Source organism: Bidens hawaiensis, unplaced genomic scaffold (assembly GCF_021521415.1).
Source record: "Bidens hawaiensis isolate Kalapana, Puna unplaced genomic scaffold, B.hawaiensis_p1.1 tig00007413_1, whole genome shotgun sequence".
NCBI lineage: Eukaryota > Viridiplantae > Streptophyta > Magnoliopsida > Asterales > Asteraceae > Bidens > Bidens hawaiensis.
The window spans coordinates 117,723-134,886 of NW_027491517.1; the positions used below are offsets into that span (position 1 = coordinate 117,723).

A 17,164-nucleotide genomic window follows, 5' to 3' on the forward strand; every position below is an offset into this window, starting at 1 on the left:
TAATGATTACTTAAATATTTGTGACCTGGACACCATAACCCAAACTATTTTCAACCAAAACAAAGAAAAAAAATATACATCGGATAGTTAACAGAACTTAACCGAAATCGACCAATAACCAAAAGTTAACTGACCCATGATTAACCAACCATACGGACATGATTATGGTTATGACTAAACCCCCTAACCGATTCGACTTCGCACACCCCAAATTAGTGTAGTATCACATACATAATTAGGACATTTAGATTATTAAAAAGATAAAATTCGAAAAGCTACAACTTTTTATGTTTTATCTAGTTATACAGGTTTTTTTTGACACAAAATAAATTTTACAGACTTCATTATTATTTTTTAAAATCATAAATCAAACATATTCTTTTTAATTTTAGTATATATTACATACTTAATTAAAAAAAATTAAAATCAATATATTGTGAGTAATTAAAAATAGACTGCATAACTGTTATATACATTGTGCCAGTATTTATCTACTTTGGGAAATTATAGAGCACAGTTGATGTAAATACTTATTTATATTTTAACAGCAAGCCAACAGAAATAAAAACCTATTTCACCACCCAAATGATTGAATTTGGTGCTATCACTACACTTTTTTTCATATCAGAAATAAATTTGGTTCTAGTGTTTGCTAGTTTTATAAATGAAAGTTACTATTCCAAAAAAAAATTTCAAAAACAAATTTAAACTTCATAAACAAAAGGACAAACCATCTAAATCCATAATAATATTCAAAGCAGTTTCATGTCATAATAAGTTATCAAACCAAGCAACCAAGACCCATTCGCCTACGTTTCTTCCTTCTCTGCCTCTGCAGCCCTCTTAAGCCTTGCACCCAAAAGGCGCTCGTTTGTACCCTCAAGATGCAACTTGGCATATGCATTAAATGATTGCATCTCTTCAGTAACCTTCACAAGCTCAACAGCAGTCTTCTCCCTAACAACAGGCAATACCGGGACTTTGAACCTGTGTGGCGGTTGCAAGCTCTTCTGGTGTAGAGTCGCCCGCCTGATTCATGAAAAGAGTTAAACTATACAATTATAAAAAGCAAGTAGTTTATAATATTAACCAAACATGTTAAAACCTTTACCTTTTGTCTTTCTTGCGCGTCTTGGGAAGACAACTAACTTATCCTTGAAGGTTTTAAGCCTCTGAACATTGGCTTGTAAACCTTCCAAAGAGCAGTTCCTGCGCCTGTGGTCCACAGCAATACCGATGGTTGAAGCAAGTATCTTGGGAATACCCGCAGCCTGTTTAAAAAAAAATCAGTTAATAACAGATATACCTAATAAGTAAAAAAAATAAAATATTTTGATTACTTAATAAAAAACTGACACGTCTCACCTTCAATTCTTCAAGTGAAAATCCCCTGCCCTCCCTAAGTGTCATGTTGTATTTCAAGGTTTGACCATGAACCTGGGGACGCAGTTTTCCCGCAGGCCTCGGGAAAACTTTAACAGCCTTCGCTTGCCTAGCTGTAAATATGCATAGAAATATTTACAGTGAAACATTAAGATTAACTAAAATGATACAGAGCCAACAAACTAAATAAGATGAAACATCATAGCCTACCGCTGCGTCTCCTGGTTTTGCGGGCGGGTTGGTTGAACCATGTCTTGACATGATTTTGCCAATCTTTTTTGAAGTGCCCATTTGAGATAACATTGTTATGCTTCACCATGGCTTACCTGCAAAAGCACCAGTTTGCTTTATTAAGTATAGTTGCTTCACATTTTTAATCTCACAAGGAAAAGAAACAATACCAGAATCAAATATTTGGAAATAAAATATTTTTAACAATCTAAAACATACTAGTACTCCCTGTTTATGTTGATTTAAAGAGATATACGAACACATGGGAGATTTCAAACAAAAATTATTAAAATACTTGAAAAACCGTGAAAACCACTATTAAACACTATTTTTTTCGTTCTTTTTATATGTTTTTAATCTTTGTTAAAACCAAAAAAAAATTAAAATATGTAGATTGCGGAAGTACATATATAAATGTAGCTCGTAATCTACGTAAACTTATCTCGTATGAGATACATATATGTAACTTCCCAAGATACACGTATATGCTTCCACAATCTGAATATTGTTTTAATTTCTTTTCGGTTTTGACAAAGATTAACAACATATTAAAAGAGTGAAAATATAAAAATTAAATATCAAAGCTTTTAGGTCACGTACCTGAAGAAGAGACTTAAACCTTAGCCGGCAGAGTTGAAGATGGGAGGAGCTTTAAACCTTATATTAATATATATGATCTGATCTGGTATATCGGGCCTAAAACTTAACTTTTTTTCAATCCATAATCCATTAAATCTAATACTAATTATTAGGCCCAAACTAAAAAAGAAAAAAAAAACATAATACTCTATATATTTTTGTTATTTTTATCGTTAACGTTAATTGTCGTTTAGAAAATATTAGCTTATAGTTTTCATTACTCGTTAGGGTTTATGGGTCTTTTTATTTTAACTCGACTGAGGTATATAAATCATCGGGACCAGCCATGGATGGTTGTGTTACAACATTCACGATACTGGCATGTGGAGTTTTGGTTAAAAGACGTAGTGTGAAGGCTACAATTTTTTTTATGTTTTATCTACATAACAATAACAATGTTTTTTAGCCCATAAAACTCTAGTATACTTTTCAATTTATTATATATTGTTATACTTAGAAAAAAAAAAGATTAGAGGACATTGAAAAATTTTTCGTAATCATAAACATAGTTTGAATAATTATTATATATGTTGTGTGATTATTAACCCGTGTTGGGTAATTGTAGATCACGGTTGCTGTGAATACAACTTTAGCAGCAAGCCAACAAAAATACTTTAACTAGGGGTGTTTTTCGGGTTAGTTTTTCGGGTTTTGGGTTTTTCAACTAGGGTTTGGGTTTGGGTTTGGGTTCAAGTATTGGTTTTTTCGGGTAGGGTAATCGGGTTTTCGAGTATCCTAGGAAAAAAAAACTACATTGCTAAATTTTAATGTAACGTATTTCTCTTTACTCGTAATGTAAATAAACCAATAACAAAACAAAAATAAACTGATAAACCATCTTATTAATAACAAGAGTAAAATTTAACAAAATTTAACCATAATAAACAAGACCGACATAATCGTCTTCGGCATTAAGGTGTTGAATTATAGTTGCTTTCAGTCAAAAATTGAAACTTTAATTAACAATAAACAATCAATTCATAATAGGTGTAATGAGAACAGTCATTTGGACTAAATTATGATAGTATCAGCGGCTGAGGTTTAGCATGTAATACCTAAAAATTTATATGGTTATAAAACTAAAAGTTTATTCGGATTATTCGGGTTGACCCAAAACCTAGAATTTGGACCCAATAACCAGCCCAAATTACTTTGGTTCGGGTTCGGGTTCTGGTTAGCCTTTTCTCATGTTCGGATTTCTCAGATCGGTTTAGCTCGGGTTGGGATACGGGTTTTCTCGGGTTGGGTTTCGGGTAAAAGTGACAACCCTACTTTTAGCTATTAATAGTTTAATACTTTGTTAAAAACTCGAAAGTAGTAGATAATGAAAAACCTTTTTCACCACCCCCAAATAACTGAATTTGGTGCTAACCACACCACTTTTTTCTCATATAAAAAAACAATGTCTAAACTTTAGAAAATAAAAAACACAAACCATATTTTTTTTTCTCATATCAAAACAAAGTTTAAACTTTAAAAAATAAAAAACACAAACCATCTAACTCCAAAACAAACATTCAAAACAGTTTTAAGGCATAAGTTAATCAAACCAAGCAACCAACAACCTTTCACCTATTTCATTTCTTCCTTCTCCGCCTCTGCGTGCCTCTTAAGCCTTGCACCCAAGTGACGCTTGTTCATCCTCTCAAGACGCAACTTAGCATAAGCATTAAATGGTTGCATCTCTTGAGTAACCTTCACAAGTTCAAAAGCGGCCTTCTCCCTAACAATAGGCAATACCGGACCTTGAACCTGAGTAGCAGCTGCAAGCTCTTCTCGTGTAGAGTCACCTGCCTAATTAGCCAAAAAAAATAATTTTAACCACACAATTATAACAAGTAGTTTAAAAATAACCAAACACTTGTCACGTTTACCTTTGTCTTTCTTGCACGTCTTGAGAAGACAACTAACTTAGCCTTGAAGGTTTTTAGCCTCTGAACATTGGTTTGTAAACCTTTCAAAGAGCGGTACCTGTGAGGTTTGCATAGACTGCAGGCTGGTTTAGGTTCTTGTCTTTGTGATCGGTTCATTTTTTAAAATGTTTCCTGTATGAAATATTGATTGTATGATTAAAAGCTTGAATCTATTGTATTACATTACAAGGCTTATATAGCCTATTACAACACAGAAGGTACAAAAAGGAATGGATCTCATCTTGCCTACGGTGGGCAATAATAATTTTATAACAACCTCAATCATATCTAAATATACATTTGAACATAAATGGAAATACTTAATTGACATTATTATTGGTATCTTTAATATGCCCCCGCAAGATGGAGGATCCGTCGGAGACTCCAATCTTGGATCGGAATCTATGAAAGGGTCCTCGACCAAGTGGTTTGGTAAGTACATCAGCGAGTTGATCTGCAGAGTGAATGTGTAGCACTCGTAACGAACCATTTGCAATTTTCTCGCGAACAAAATGATAATCCAGTGCGACATGTTTCATACGCGAATGGTAGACCGGATTTGCACACAAATAAGTAGCGCCCGCATTGTCACAATATAGTGTAGGTGATTTAGACATGGATAAACCAAGTTCCAACAGTAGATTCTGGACCCACGAAAGTTCAGCCGCACCATTTGCTAATGCCTTATACTCCGCTTCGGTTGAGGAACGAGAAACCGATTTTTGACGCGTTGAGCGCCATGAGATGATGTTGGATCCAAGGTATAGAATATAGGCAGTTGTGGAACGCCCCCCATCAGCGATGCCACCCCAATCAGAATCGGTAAAGGCTTGAAGATCGAGAGGAGAGCCACGATTAAGAAACAACCCGTGACGAATGGTGCCTTTTAGGTACCGGAGAACACGTTTTAACGCTTGCCGATGAAGCTGAGTTGGTGCATGCATGTACTGAGATAACTTGTTGACTGCGAAAGAAACATCGGGCCGAGTAAATGCTAGGTACTGAAGGGAGCCTACGAGTTGGCGATAGGGTGTAGGATCAACTTTAGATGAGCCATCGATGAGAGTTAGCGTCTCGGTGGAGCTAAGTGGTGTAGCAACAGGTTTGGCATCATCCATTTTAAATTTGTTAAGCAAGTTTTGTATATGTGCATGTTGAGATAAAAATAATACCTTAACTGTGGAAATGACTTCTATCCCAAGAAAATGATGAAACATACCAAGATCTTTAACTGAAAATTTCTCGGATAATGCTCGAATAACATGTTGTACAAAGGGACTGTTGTTGCCGGTCAAGACGATATCATCAACATAAACTAAGAAATAGGAAACGATGCCACCCCGATTAAAGATGAACAACGATGGATCGGCCAAGGATTTTTTAAAACCAAGATGTAAAAGAAACTTGGCAAGCTCCAAGTACCATGCACGGGGTGCTTGTTTAAGCTCGTAAAGCGATTTTTGAAGTCGGCAGAGATGATTAGGTAGATCCGGATGAACATAACCTGGAGGTTGGGTCATATAGACTTCTTCATGCAAGGTGCCATGCAAGAAGGCATTATTAACATCTAGTTGCCGAATTGTCCATTTTTCAGACAAAGCGATAGCAAGAACCGTACGGATGGTTACGGGTTTAGTGACCGGACTAAATGTTTCAAAATAATCTTTGCCATGTTCTTGAAGAAACCCCTTTGCGACTAGACGGGCTTTGTATTTCTCAATGGATCCATCCGGATGGAGTTTGATACGGAATATCCACTTGCATCCGATATGCTTGTGTTGTGACGAAGGAACAAGTTCCCATGTGGCGTTTTTAATAAGTGCATTGAATTCGTTATCCATTGCCTTACGCCACTCGGGATCTTTCATTGCCTGAGTGTGAGTAGTTGGTTCTATGGAGGGAGGAATCGAGTGAAGTGTAGTTTGGTTAACAAACTTGAAATTAAAGTATTTAGAATTGGGTTTGCGTGTACGTGGAGGTAGGGGTGAGGGTGGAGTATCTGAAGAATTCGATTGAGGTGGTTGGGAGATGGGACTAGATGCATTATTGGTTGGAGTGTGAACTGAGGTCGAAGTGGTGGAAGAATTGGAGTAAGTGGACACGGTAGATGGGGTTTCTTGGGCTTGTGGTTGCAAGTGTTGGGGTGTCAAGTCGGGTTCAGGTTGTGAATTTGTGTTGGTGGGATGTGAGTTGGAGTGGGCTGAATTTGGGTTTGGAATGTGAGTGTGGACTTGTGGACCGATTGGCTCAAGAGACATTGAATGGGAAGCCGGCTGGTTAGGGATATTGAGTGGTTGTTGTGTGGAAGTGGGAATTGGAACTGAATGTTGTGAGTGAGCCGAAGAAGTGGAGTTGTCCACTAAGATACCCAGAAATTTGTCAACAGTGGGAATGGCAATGGGAGTATTTAATTGTGAATGTAGAAGAAATTGTGTTTCAATAAACTCAACATGCCTCGAGTGATATAGGCGTCAATTTGTGGGATCATAACATTTGTAAGCGGATTTAGATGGTGAGTAGCCCAAAAAAATACATTGTTCTGAGCGTGGGTGTAGTTTGGATTTTGCGTACGGACGAAGCCACGGATAACACAAACATCCAAAAGGTTTGAGTTTTGTGTAAGTTAGGTTTTTTTGGTAGAGAAGAGCATACGGAGTTTTGAAATCAAGAATCGGAGTGGGTAAACGGTTGATTAGGTAGACGGCGGTTTGGAAAGCATGTGTCCAAAAATTGAGTGGAAGTCGAGCATAGTGGAGTAGAGATAGACTGGTCTCCACAATGTGACGGTGACGGCGTTCGACAACACCGTTTTGTTCCGGGGTATGCGGCGGGGTTGTGAAATGAGAAATACCTTGAGATTGGAGATAGGTGGCTAGACCAATGTATTCGCCACCGTTGTCGGTAAAAAGAGAGATCAAAGGCGTTTGAAAAAAATTTTCTACTAGCAATTTGAATTGTGGAAACAAGATGGACACGTCGGATTTACGTTTCATCGGGTATAGCCAAATGTACTTAGTGTGAAAATCAACAAAAATTCACATAATAGGTGAAACCATCAATGGATTTTTCTACCAGTCCCCAAACATCCGAATATATTAATTGTAAGGGCTTGGTAGTGGTAAATGAATTCATGCCAAAGTAATCTTTATGACTTTTATTGATGGAACATGAACTACAATGAAAATTGAGAAGATTAAAATGTAAACCTAAGCATTTGGCTATTTTCTTGAAAATCCGAATAGATGGGTGTCCAAGTTTGTGATGCCAATCAAGAGGCGATGTGGTGGACACTGCATTTATTTGAGGTGATGAAGGAAGGTTTGCATAGTAGACATCAAGGTAATTCTCGCCCCGCATTAGACGTGCCCCCGTTCGAAGATCCTTGACAAAGAAATGGGTGGGAAAAAATTCCACCGAAACATGGTTAGTCTTACATAATTTAGCAACAGATATGAGTTTATTTTTGAAATGAGGAACACACAAAACATCTTTTAGTGAAAGTGAACCATTAGATGTTCGAAGGTATCCTTGACCGATATGAGTATTAGTTAGAGTATTACCATTGCCAAGGATAATTTCATCGGGTCCTCCATATTCGGACACAGAGTGGAAGGACGCGCGATCTGGATCAACATGATTAGAAGCTCCGGAGTCGAACATGTAAGATGAGGTAGCGACATTAGCAGTAGGTGAGGTCTTGTTTTGGGTCATGGAACCTCCTGTGGTGACTTGATTTTCTCGAAGAAACCGGGCAAGTTTCCTACACTCTTTGGCTTCATGACCTGCAAAATTGCAATATTGACAATAAATGTTGTTACGGGTTTCACGGTTACCACCACTAGAGTTAGATCCAGTAGACCACTGATTTCGGGACGGTTTGTTGTTGAAGTTTCCACGATTGTTACTTCGGTTGGGTACAGATCTGAAACTTTTTCGTGTTTGACAATGAGTATAATTGGCGGTGGCCATGACAGTCTGTGATGGAAAGAGTGTGTGATTGAGCTCCCTTTCATAATCAACTAGTTTCTCAAATAATTCAGGGAAAGTAATTTTTGACTGAAGTAGGCGAAGAGATGTTGCAAAGTTTTTGAAATCATCACCTAATTGGCAAAGGATATGAACCATTAGATCTTCATCCTTCACGGGTTCTTGAACCATGGCGAGTTCATCAGCAATCGACTTCATATCGCGCAAGTATTCGGCGACATTACGGCTTCCTTTCGGGTTTGAAGCAAGTTTGGATTTCAGTGAGATAATCCTAGACCGAGATGTATTTGCATAGCTCGTTAAGAGCTGTTCCCAAGCCTGTCGTGAGGTTTCAGCAGAGGCAATCATGGGCTGGATAGTGGGCGAGCAACTGCCAAGTAGTGCAGCCAAGATGACCTGGTCTTGGCGATACCAGGGTGAGAATTCTGGGTTTGACTTGGTTCTTTCCAAATCGAGAAATTCTGTTGGAGCGGGTTTATTGCCGGTAATGAAGTGGTCCAGATCCATTCCGATTAAGGTGGATTGAACGTGGTTGCGCCACACCGAAAAATTGTCGTGTGTGAGAGTAACATTGAAATTGGTAGAAGCATTGATCTGAACAATAGGAATTGGAGCCATGGTGGTAGGAATAAGTGGGTGATTGGGACAGTAAGGGAAGAATAAATCAGGCAGGATCAAAGACTCGTTTGAGTTACAGTGCTCTTGATACCATATGAAATATTGATTGTATGATTAAAAGCTTGAATCTATTGTATTACATTACAAGGCTTATATAGCCTATTACAACACAGAAGGTACAAAAAGGAATGGATCTCATCTTGCCTACGGTGGGCAATAATAATTTTATAACAATCTCAATCATATCTAAATATACATTTGAACATAAATGGAAATACTTAATTGACATTATTATTGGTATCTTTAATATCCTGCAGTTTTATACATATTTTAATAAGCAAACTAGTAAAATTATTAAACATGACAGGACTAGTTCTCAACTTGCAGGGACTATTGTTATATGATTAATTGATGCTTCAAATTATAATGGTTTTGTGATTTAACAGTAAAGATGGGAATTAAACAGTTTTTGAATATTGTAAACCAAACACTTATGCTCTTGTTAGGCTTTATAAAAAAGAAAATATAAAATACTAACAAAATAAAGAAGCGATAATGTTCACAACTCTTAAAACTTGAAGTACCAACTTAAAAAAGACTATAAGAATTCCATTAGTTATGTATCAACGTTCCAACAAAAATAGTAAAATATAAAAGGTTACACAGGTCAAAATCCTATGGTCTACTTTTTCGTGACTTATTTCTAGTGTAAACCATAAACAAAACCAATCTTTAAAAGTTTGAAAATTTCTCAACCTAGAGACTGAAAATTCCGGACGCCAAAATAGCTAGCCGGACACCAAAATAATTTATTTGCTTTTAGGACAAGTGGGAGAATCTCTTTGGCTAAGAATCCCCATCGAATTAATAATTAAAAGTCAATAAGTCGACATGATTTAAAATGGACATTTTGGGAAAAGGCTGTCAAATGGACATGTCGGTCATTATCACAAATATAAAAGTATGGTCCGGTTTGGTTTTTAGTGACGTATTACGAGTATAAATCATAAACTATACCTTGTTTTCTCAACCTAAAGACCAAAAATTTTCCAAAGAAAACGACCTTGAAACAAAACATGTGATCACATTGAACGGTTTCACGTTTTTAAACCAAACTAGACCCTTGCTTTCTAGAATTAGTATCAGGCAAGTAGCTAACTAGAGAAGTTAAGATATGCAGAAAAATAAGGTTTTAATAAGTAGAAGACAGAAGACAAACTTTACTTGTATGACGACTAAAAAAGAGGTGTCAACTGTCAAGTCGGAGCAAAAAGAAACAACGCCGTCCAAAGAAGGAGAGATGTGATGATGGATTAATTTTTATAACTTGTGCACCAAGTTTTTAAGAGTAATTAACTAGGTTACCTAAAACAAGGCCTATACAACCGTGTGGCCTGCTAGGCCTAGATAGCCCACCTATGCAAATAACCTGTTAAGGTTGTTAACGGGTTTCTAAGTGGAAAAACATTAACCATTGTAACCGGTTAGTGGTGGCGGAAGTGGCGGAAGGTTAATCAGGCATCATGTGGTGGAAGGTTAATCAGGCATCATGTGGTGGCGTTGATAGCCGAAAGACAAGGGCACATGCACCGATCAGCCGGTGTCCCGATGATTGAATGCTATGTGCCTTATGTCCAAGGCTTGATGCAAAACTACTATCGAGCCGGGGGTCTCACCGGAAGCAGCCTCTCTATCCCTATGGGATAGAGGTAAGGCTGTCAACATCTTACCCTCCTCAGACCCTACCATAGCATTGCTATTGGTGGGATATACTGAGTACGATGATGATGATGATGATGATGATGATTTTGTAACCGGTTAGGTTCGTTTAGTAACTGGTTAATTTTATTAACCTATTGAATATTTGAATATAACCTTATGGGCTTATTAGCACTGCCTTATTAATCCATTCGATCAAGACCGGCCCAAGCATAGGCCGAGGCACGTAATTTTTTGGGGCCAAAATTCTTTTTTTATTTATATTTTTAGTTTTTTTTTTTATAAAGTAGGTAAGGATCATAATAACTTATTATAAATTGGGCCCGATACCTTTTTCTTATCAATAATCCATTTAAACTATTGGGCCCAAACTAAATTTAGCTTATATATTTCATTACTCGTTAGGGTTCACCCGAGATATTTAAATTCATAGAAGCGACCTTGAACCCATTACCGGTTAAATGGTCTCAACCAGTTCCTATTTAAAAATCATAACTGGTCTTTAAGAGCATACAACTAATATCGTTTACAAAAAGATTTCTTCTCCACCAGGTTACTAACTGGTATTTGTTGTCGGTTAGGTATTAATGTGTGGGCCCAAACCATTGCAAGACTATTTTTTATTGTATTTAGCCATTTGAACTTTCTCAAGGCATTGGATTGCGGTTTTTGATTTCATTTAAAAAGTTTAAAATTTTGCTATTTCAACCCTAAGGGTTCATTTTCATTGCAATTTTCGTTGTTTCGTTAACATATTTTGGACTGAAGTAGCATATTTTAAGAAACCACTAGGATGAATATCGCATTGAAAATGAAAACATATGGACGAAAATTGCAATGTAAATGAAACCTTAGGGACGAAAATAGCAAATTTTAAACTTTTGGACTAAAATAGCAAATTTGAACAAACCACATGGCCGTTATCCGCAGTTCTCTCATTTCACTTGTTAACAAATATTTTTTTTATTGTTTAACTAGCTTTTAGCCTTTGTATAACACTGTGTGTTTTTTTACATTTGTCATAATATTAAATATATATCTTTTTGGATTGTAATTTAATTTATTGTAAAGAAGTACTATGTAATATACTTGAACCTATTTTGATTCATTTTTTTGGTGATTATGTTCGTTTATATATATTTTTGGATGAAACATTGAATGAATCATCTAGGGGTGTTCATCGGATCGGATAACGGGTTATTCGGGTTATTCGGTCCGGGTTATTTGGATTTGAAAATTTTTGGACCCTATCTGAAATCCGATCCAATCCGAATTAGGAATAATCCTATCCGATCCGAATCTATCCGAATTCAATTCGGATCGGATTCGGATAATATCCGAATAATCCGAAATTATCCGAATAATCTGAAATAAACCTAAAAAAATTTCCTAATTTTTTGTTGCTAACATTTAGTAGTTTAGAATCACAATAAACATACAAACCGGAAAATACGAATTACTCTTAACACAAATTTAAAGTTCAAACTTCAAATAATAGTCTAGTAAATATACCAAACCGGAAAAAACCACTAAAAATATGTTTTTTATTCGGATTAAACGGATATCCGAATAATCCGAACAATCCGAAGTTTTTAAAATTCTATATCCGAATCCGATCCGAATCCGAATTAGTTATTCGGATATTCGGATTGATCCGATCCGAATATCCGAATAAGAATTCGGATCGGTTTATTTGGGTTTCGGTTTCGGTTCGGATTTCGGTTTTTTTCGGATTTCGGATTTCTTGAACACCCCTAGAATCATCTACTTATTGTTTTACATTTGTTTGTGTTTATTTATGATTGTTTGCGTTTGTTCATATATATCCACTTATGTTCGTTCACCTTTGTTAAATTATTTTCGTTTACGTTCGTTTATATATGAATTGTTCATATATATTTAACCCGGTGTAGGCATGTAATCAAGGTTGGCGTGGTGGTGGTGGTATGAGTGATTAAGATGAAAATGTTGACCCTTATAGGGTTTCATAAATATAAGAGGAGGTAACGGGCAACTTGATCTGAACCAGTGGTCGATTAACCGGTGTTCATTTAGCGATTCAGAAAAAATCTAACAAAGAAGGGGTGGTTGTTGTAGATGACGATGGTGGTTGATGCATGAGAGGGGAGGTTGATGCTGGTGGGTGGTAATTGGAAATTAACCGGTGGGCGGTGATGGAGAGGATAGACCGGCAACGGAGAATATATAGAGAAGAGAAATTAAATTAAGGTTTGATGATGAAAGAGTTTCACAAATAAATGAGAATTTATAACTCGTTTAAGGGTTATTCTAGTTTGCTGAGACTTATGACCCGTGAAAATTATTGTTTGATTATAAAAGAAGTTTGCAAATAAATGAGATGTTATAACCCGTTTAAGAGCTATCCAGGTTTGGTGAGGCACGTGACCTACTTATTTTTTTTAACTTTAATGAGATGCTATAACCCATTTAAGAGCAATCCGGGTTTAATAAGACCAATGACTCGTGAAAATTATTGTTTAGTGATGAAAGGATTTCACAAATAAATGAGATGTTATAGCAGGGTTATCCATGTATGATGATACACCGTGACCCGCTTATTTTTTTGCTTAAATGGATCAAACGCATAGAATCTCACCATTTATGAATTTTTTTATTGGACCTGACACTAAAATGAGCAAATAGCCTAGATACATAACTTTTAAACCATAAGGCTGAAATCCAATAGTTGTGTTAAACTAGATAGATCATCCATCTAATACTACTCAATGACAAGCTCATGTTTCAATTTACATTAAGATATGTTAAACTAGATGGATCATCCGTGTAAGATATGTTTTGCTAGCAAGCAACAATCATGTGACGTAGTGAAGGGGCTAAAAACGCTCATTTTTCATGCCATGTCAACAATACATAGATACCTAGGCTTTCTCCAGTTTTATGCCTAATAGTTGAAGGCTCTTTGTAATAACACCCACCTCTAATTAATTAAAACGTTGACCCACACGATTAAAAAATCCACGTTGTGGGATTTAAAATGTATAGGACAGGCAAGGAATTATATATTTTCAGTTTTCTAGATCCAAGTTGGGTTGTATATGCAATACTTGTTACAATTATGAGTTAACCAACGGTTGATGATATACACTATTCCTTTAATTAGTCACCTCGCTTGCAATTCTTTGGAGCTGATCTCTCTTTTCGTTAAACCATCAAAATCAAAATGATGCATGTCATAGAAAAGTTTGAACATCTCAAAATACCACTAGAAGCAATAAAATTAGCAACCGAATTGCTGACAAGAATTGCATCGGGGGAGGAGGATTCGGGAAAGTATATAAGGGAGAACTAGTTCTTTCTGATATATGTACGATTGTTGCTTTGAAGCGATTAGATAATAAATTTGGGCAAGGAAACCCCGAATTTTGGAAGGAGATCATTACTCTCTCTACTTACAAACATGACAATATTGTTTCTTTATTAGGTTTTTGTGATGAGAGTGGTGAGAAGATCCTTATATATGAGTATGCGTCTAAGGGAAGTCTTGACTCGTATCTCAACAATAACGATCTAAAATGGACTCAACGCCTGAAGATATGCATTGGGGCAGCTCATGGACTAGCATACCTTCATAATCCTGGTGTAACCCACCAAAGAGTATTGCATCGAGATATTAAAGAGTTCCAAATTTGGGTTTGTCTAAACTTGGCCCCGCTAACCAACAATCCTGCATTGATTTTGATCCAACAGCCACGCAGTCAGAATACTTGGGCCAAACGCATGAGACAAAAGGTGTGGACGTCTAATCACCCCTAAGTTGTTAATTATTTTATATGAGAATCTAATGCTTTGCGTATATGCTTAATTTGAATGTGTATGTGGTGATTGTTTGTACCCGTTTCCTATTATCATTTTCATCTTTAGTGTCACCATCACTACATAACTTCGATTTTTATTGTATTACCAAAAGGACTATAAACGGTATCAAGGTAGCACATTTGAGAAAGCAGTTGAGGAAGTTGAAGAACCAGTTGATATGTTTGAAATTACCAGTCATGAAGTTTGGAAGATGAATTGAGGACGATAGTCGTTGCTTCATCATGTAGCTCGGCCATGTTCTCTTTGAGAAAGTGTATTCAAGAAACTCTTGTTCTAGTGGCGTTTGCATGTTCATCACAGTATCACACATGGGATTTGTTGTATTTATGTTTATAATGTGTATAAGAGACTTTTCTTTCGATTCTCTACGTACTTTGGTTTATCATGTTCTTTAATCCGACGATATATGTGAGTTGAATAACAAATGACATTTATTTGAACTTCATAATGTCATTGTAATATACAACAATTACATACACACAATGCAATAACACAGTCAACTAAAGAAATATTATTGTGATATTCACATAATCAAACCAAGTTACATACACAAGGCATCACTATATAATCAGGTGGCATTCAACTTTTTTACACAAAAACAATCCACTATATAAATGGTTGATCTAATTACGATAAATGGTTGATCTAATTACGAGGGTTATAGAGTAACAAAGTTTAAACTTTAGAAAATAATAGAAACACAAAGTCACAAAGACACAAACCATCTAACTTCAAAATAAAAATCAAAGTAGTTTTCATGACATAATAATCAAACCAAGCAAACAACACACTTTCACCTATTTATTTTCTTCCTTCTCCGCCTCTGCAGCCCTCTTAAGCCTTGCACCCAAATGACGCTTGTTCATCCTCTCCAAACGCAATTTAGCATAGGCATTAAACGACTTCATATCTTCGGTAACCTTCACAAATTCAACAGCAGCCTTCTCCCTAACAATAGGCATCTTTGAATATGTTATCTGCAGTTTTATGTTAATGTTAATAAACAAACTAGTTAAATTATTAAACACCCAACCGAGACGAGTTCTCAACTTGCACGGATCATTGTTATATGCTCAATGTTTCAAATTATAATGGTTAAACCGGAATTTATAGTAGACTATTTTTAGACAGTTAACAAATTAGATTTCTCACTAAAATCAAAATGATTACAATAAAGTGACAGACAAACGGGCAACAAGCTGACCGCCACCCCTTTTTGTATAGCAAAACCAATCATACTAAAAACAAAGCTTTTTATGGCTGTTAATATAGTCTTGTTTGGTTTTATTATAAAGAAAATATAAAGCTTACGAAACTAAATACGAAACAAAACATAAAAAAAGTAAAAAAAATAAAAAACTTACGAAAAGTTAGTTCTTGGAAGTTGGAATATAGAAGTCGTAGGATGATGTGGAAGTCGATGTACCTCCTTGGCTCCTTTTATTTCCTGCCAACCATTTAACACCTAGTGGGCTGTTGAACTCTTGGGCCCACTATGATCTCCATCTCAAAATAATTTCATTTATTTCCTTTTTTGTAGCACAATATTAAACCAAGAATTATACAAATCATTCATGTAAGCCCACGTAATTTAACCGGACATGGTGGCTAACTAACCGAAACCACACCTACAAAACAATATAAAGCAGAGTCCATTCCAACTAAACTTATATATCCAAAATGTTATGATGAGGACGGTTTAAATGAATGGAATGCGATGAAAATAAGTGCTAAAATTAAGCTTTACAAAATAATGAAATATGCATAACAATGAACCTAACAAAGTGACAGAATCTGGTTGGTTAAATATCATGTCAAGTGAAGATCAAAAAGTGAAATGGTCAATGATGAGTTTTAGAGATAACATTATGGGAAATGGTTGGTCAAATGAACAAGTAGGTCATTTTTTTCAGCGACAAAAGGTTACACAAGAAATCCTATGGTACAGTTTGGCTTTTCATGACCACTAATAACTATAAACCACAAATCAAACCGCTCTTTAAAAGTTTAAAATTTTTTCACCCTATAGACAAAATTTTAAAAAAAATGGCATCCAAAGAAAACCTGTGATAAGTTAGAACTGTTTCATGTGTTTAAACAAGGCCATAAAAACCTTTTTTTCTAAAAAATTATATCATACAAAATAGCTAAAACGTGAAATTAAGAGGGGAATATCTTATAGTTTTAATATGGCTTTAATAAATAGAAGACTAGGAGACAAAGTGGCAAGTCTCCGGATTTTATTTGATTTCTTTTTCTGAAGCGCATTTGTTATTTTATTATGCTATAAAGTATACGGCTTTAGATTGTTAAAATGACACAAATGTGAAACGCTACAACTTTCTAGGTTTCAAATTTAAACATAAATAACTTTTATATACTATTGAAGAGGTAGGTCCTAGCAGAGCCCAGTTGGACCCGCAAGACTCACCTTGAAGAGGGACGTCTGCGCAAAGACCAACTGGATCCGCAGGACCCACCATGCTCAGAGAGATGAAGACCTTACGCATAGTACGCCAGCTGTTCCCGCAGGAAAAGCCTCCCAATGGTAAAGTACCCCGCCTGTTCCCGCAGCTGCGGATTCAAGCCATCAGGGAAGGCTACCCGCACTAATAGTAAGGCTACACGCACAAGGCATAACTCTTAATACTTCAGCAATGTCACCTGAAGAAGGAATGAGCAAGGCGGGAATACTCCCGCCCAAATGAGCCAGTCCGTATGCTTCTGGAAGATCTTTTGTACTATACCTGCCAAGGTATGGACAAAATAGACAAGATCTGACCAAAGCAGCCCATGAAACAATCACAGGGTGACAG

The 17,164-nt window shown here is 36.2% G+C and overlaps 1 pseudogene across 1 annotated transcript; it reads right to left on the reverse strand.

The window, feature by feature from the left end:
- Positions 1 to 772: 772 nt before the first annotated feature.
- LOC143635182 (large ribosomal subunit protein eL13z-like) lies at positions 773 to 1,730 on the reverse strand (annotated as a pseudogene). Its single transcript, XR_013154011.1, has 4 exons — positions 1,594 to 1,730; positions 1,366 to 1,496; positions 1,115 to 1,271; positions 773 to 1,031 (listed from the first exon to the last, which is right to left on the reverse strand). The product of XR_013154011.1 is annotated as a large ribosomal subunit protein eL13z-like (transcript).
- Positions 1,731 to 17,164: the final 15,434 nt, after the last annotated feature.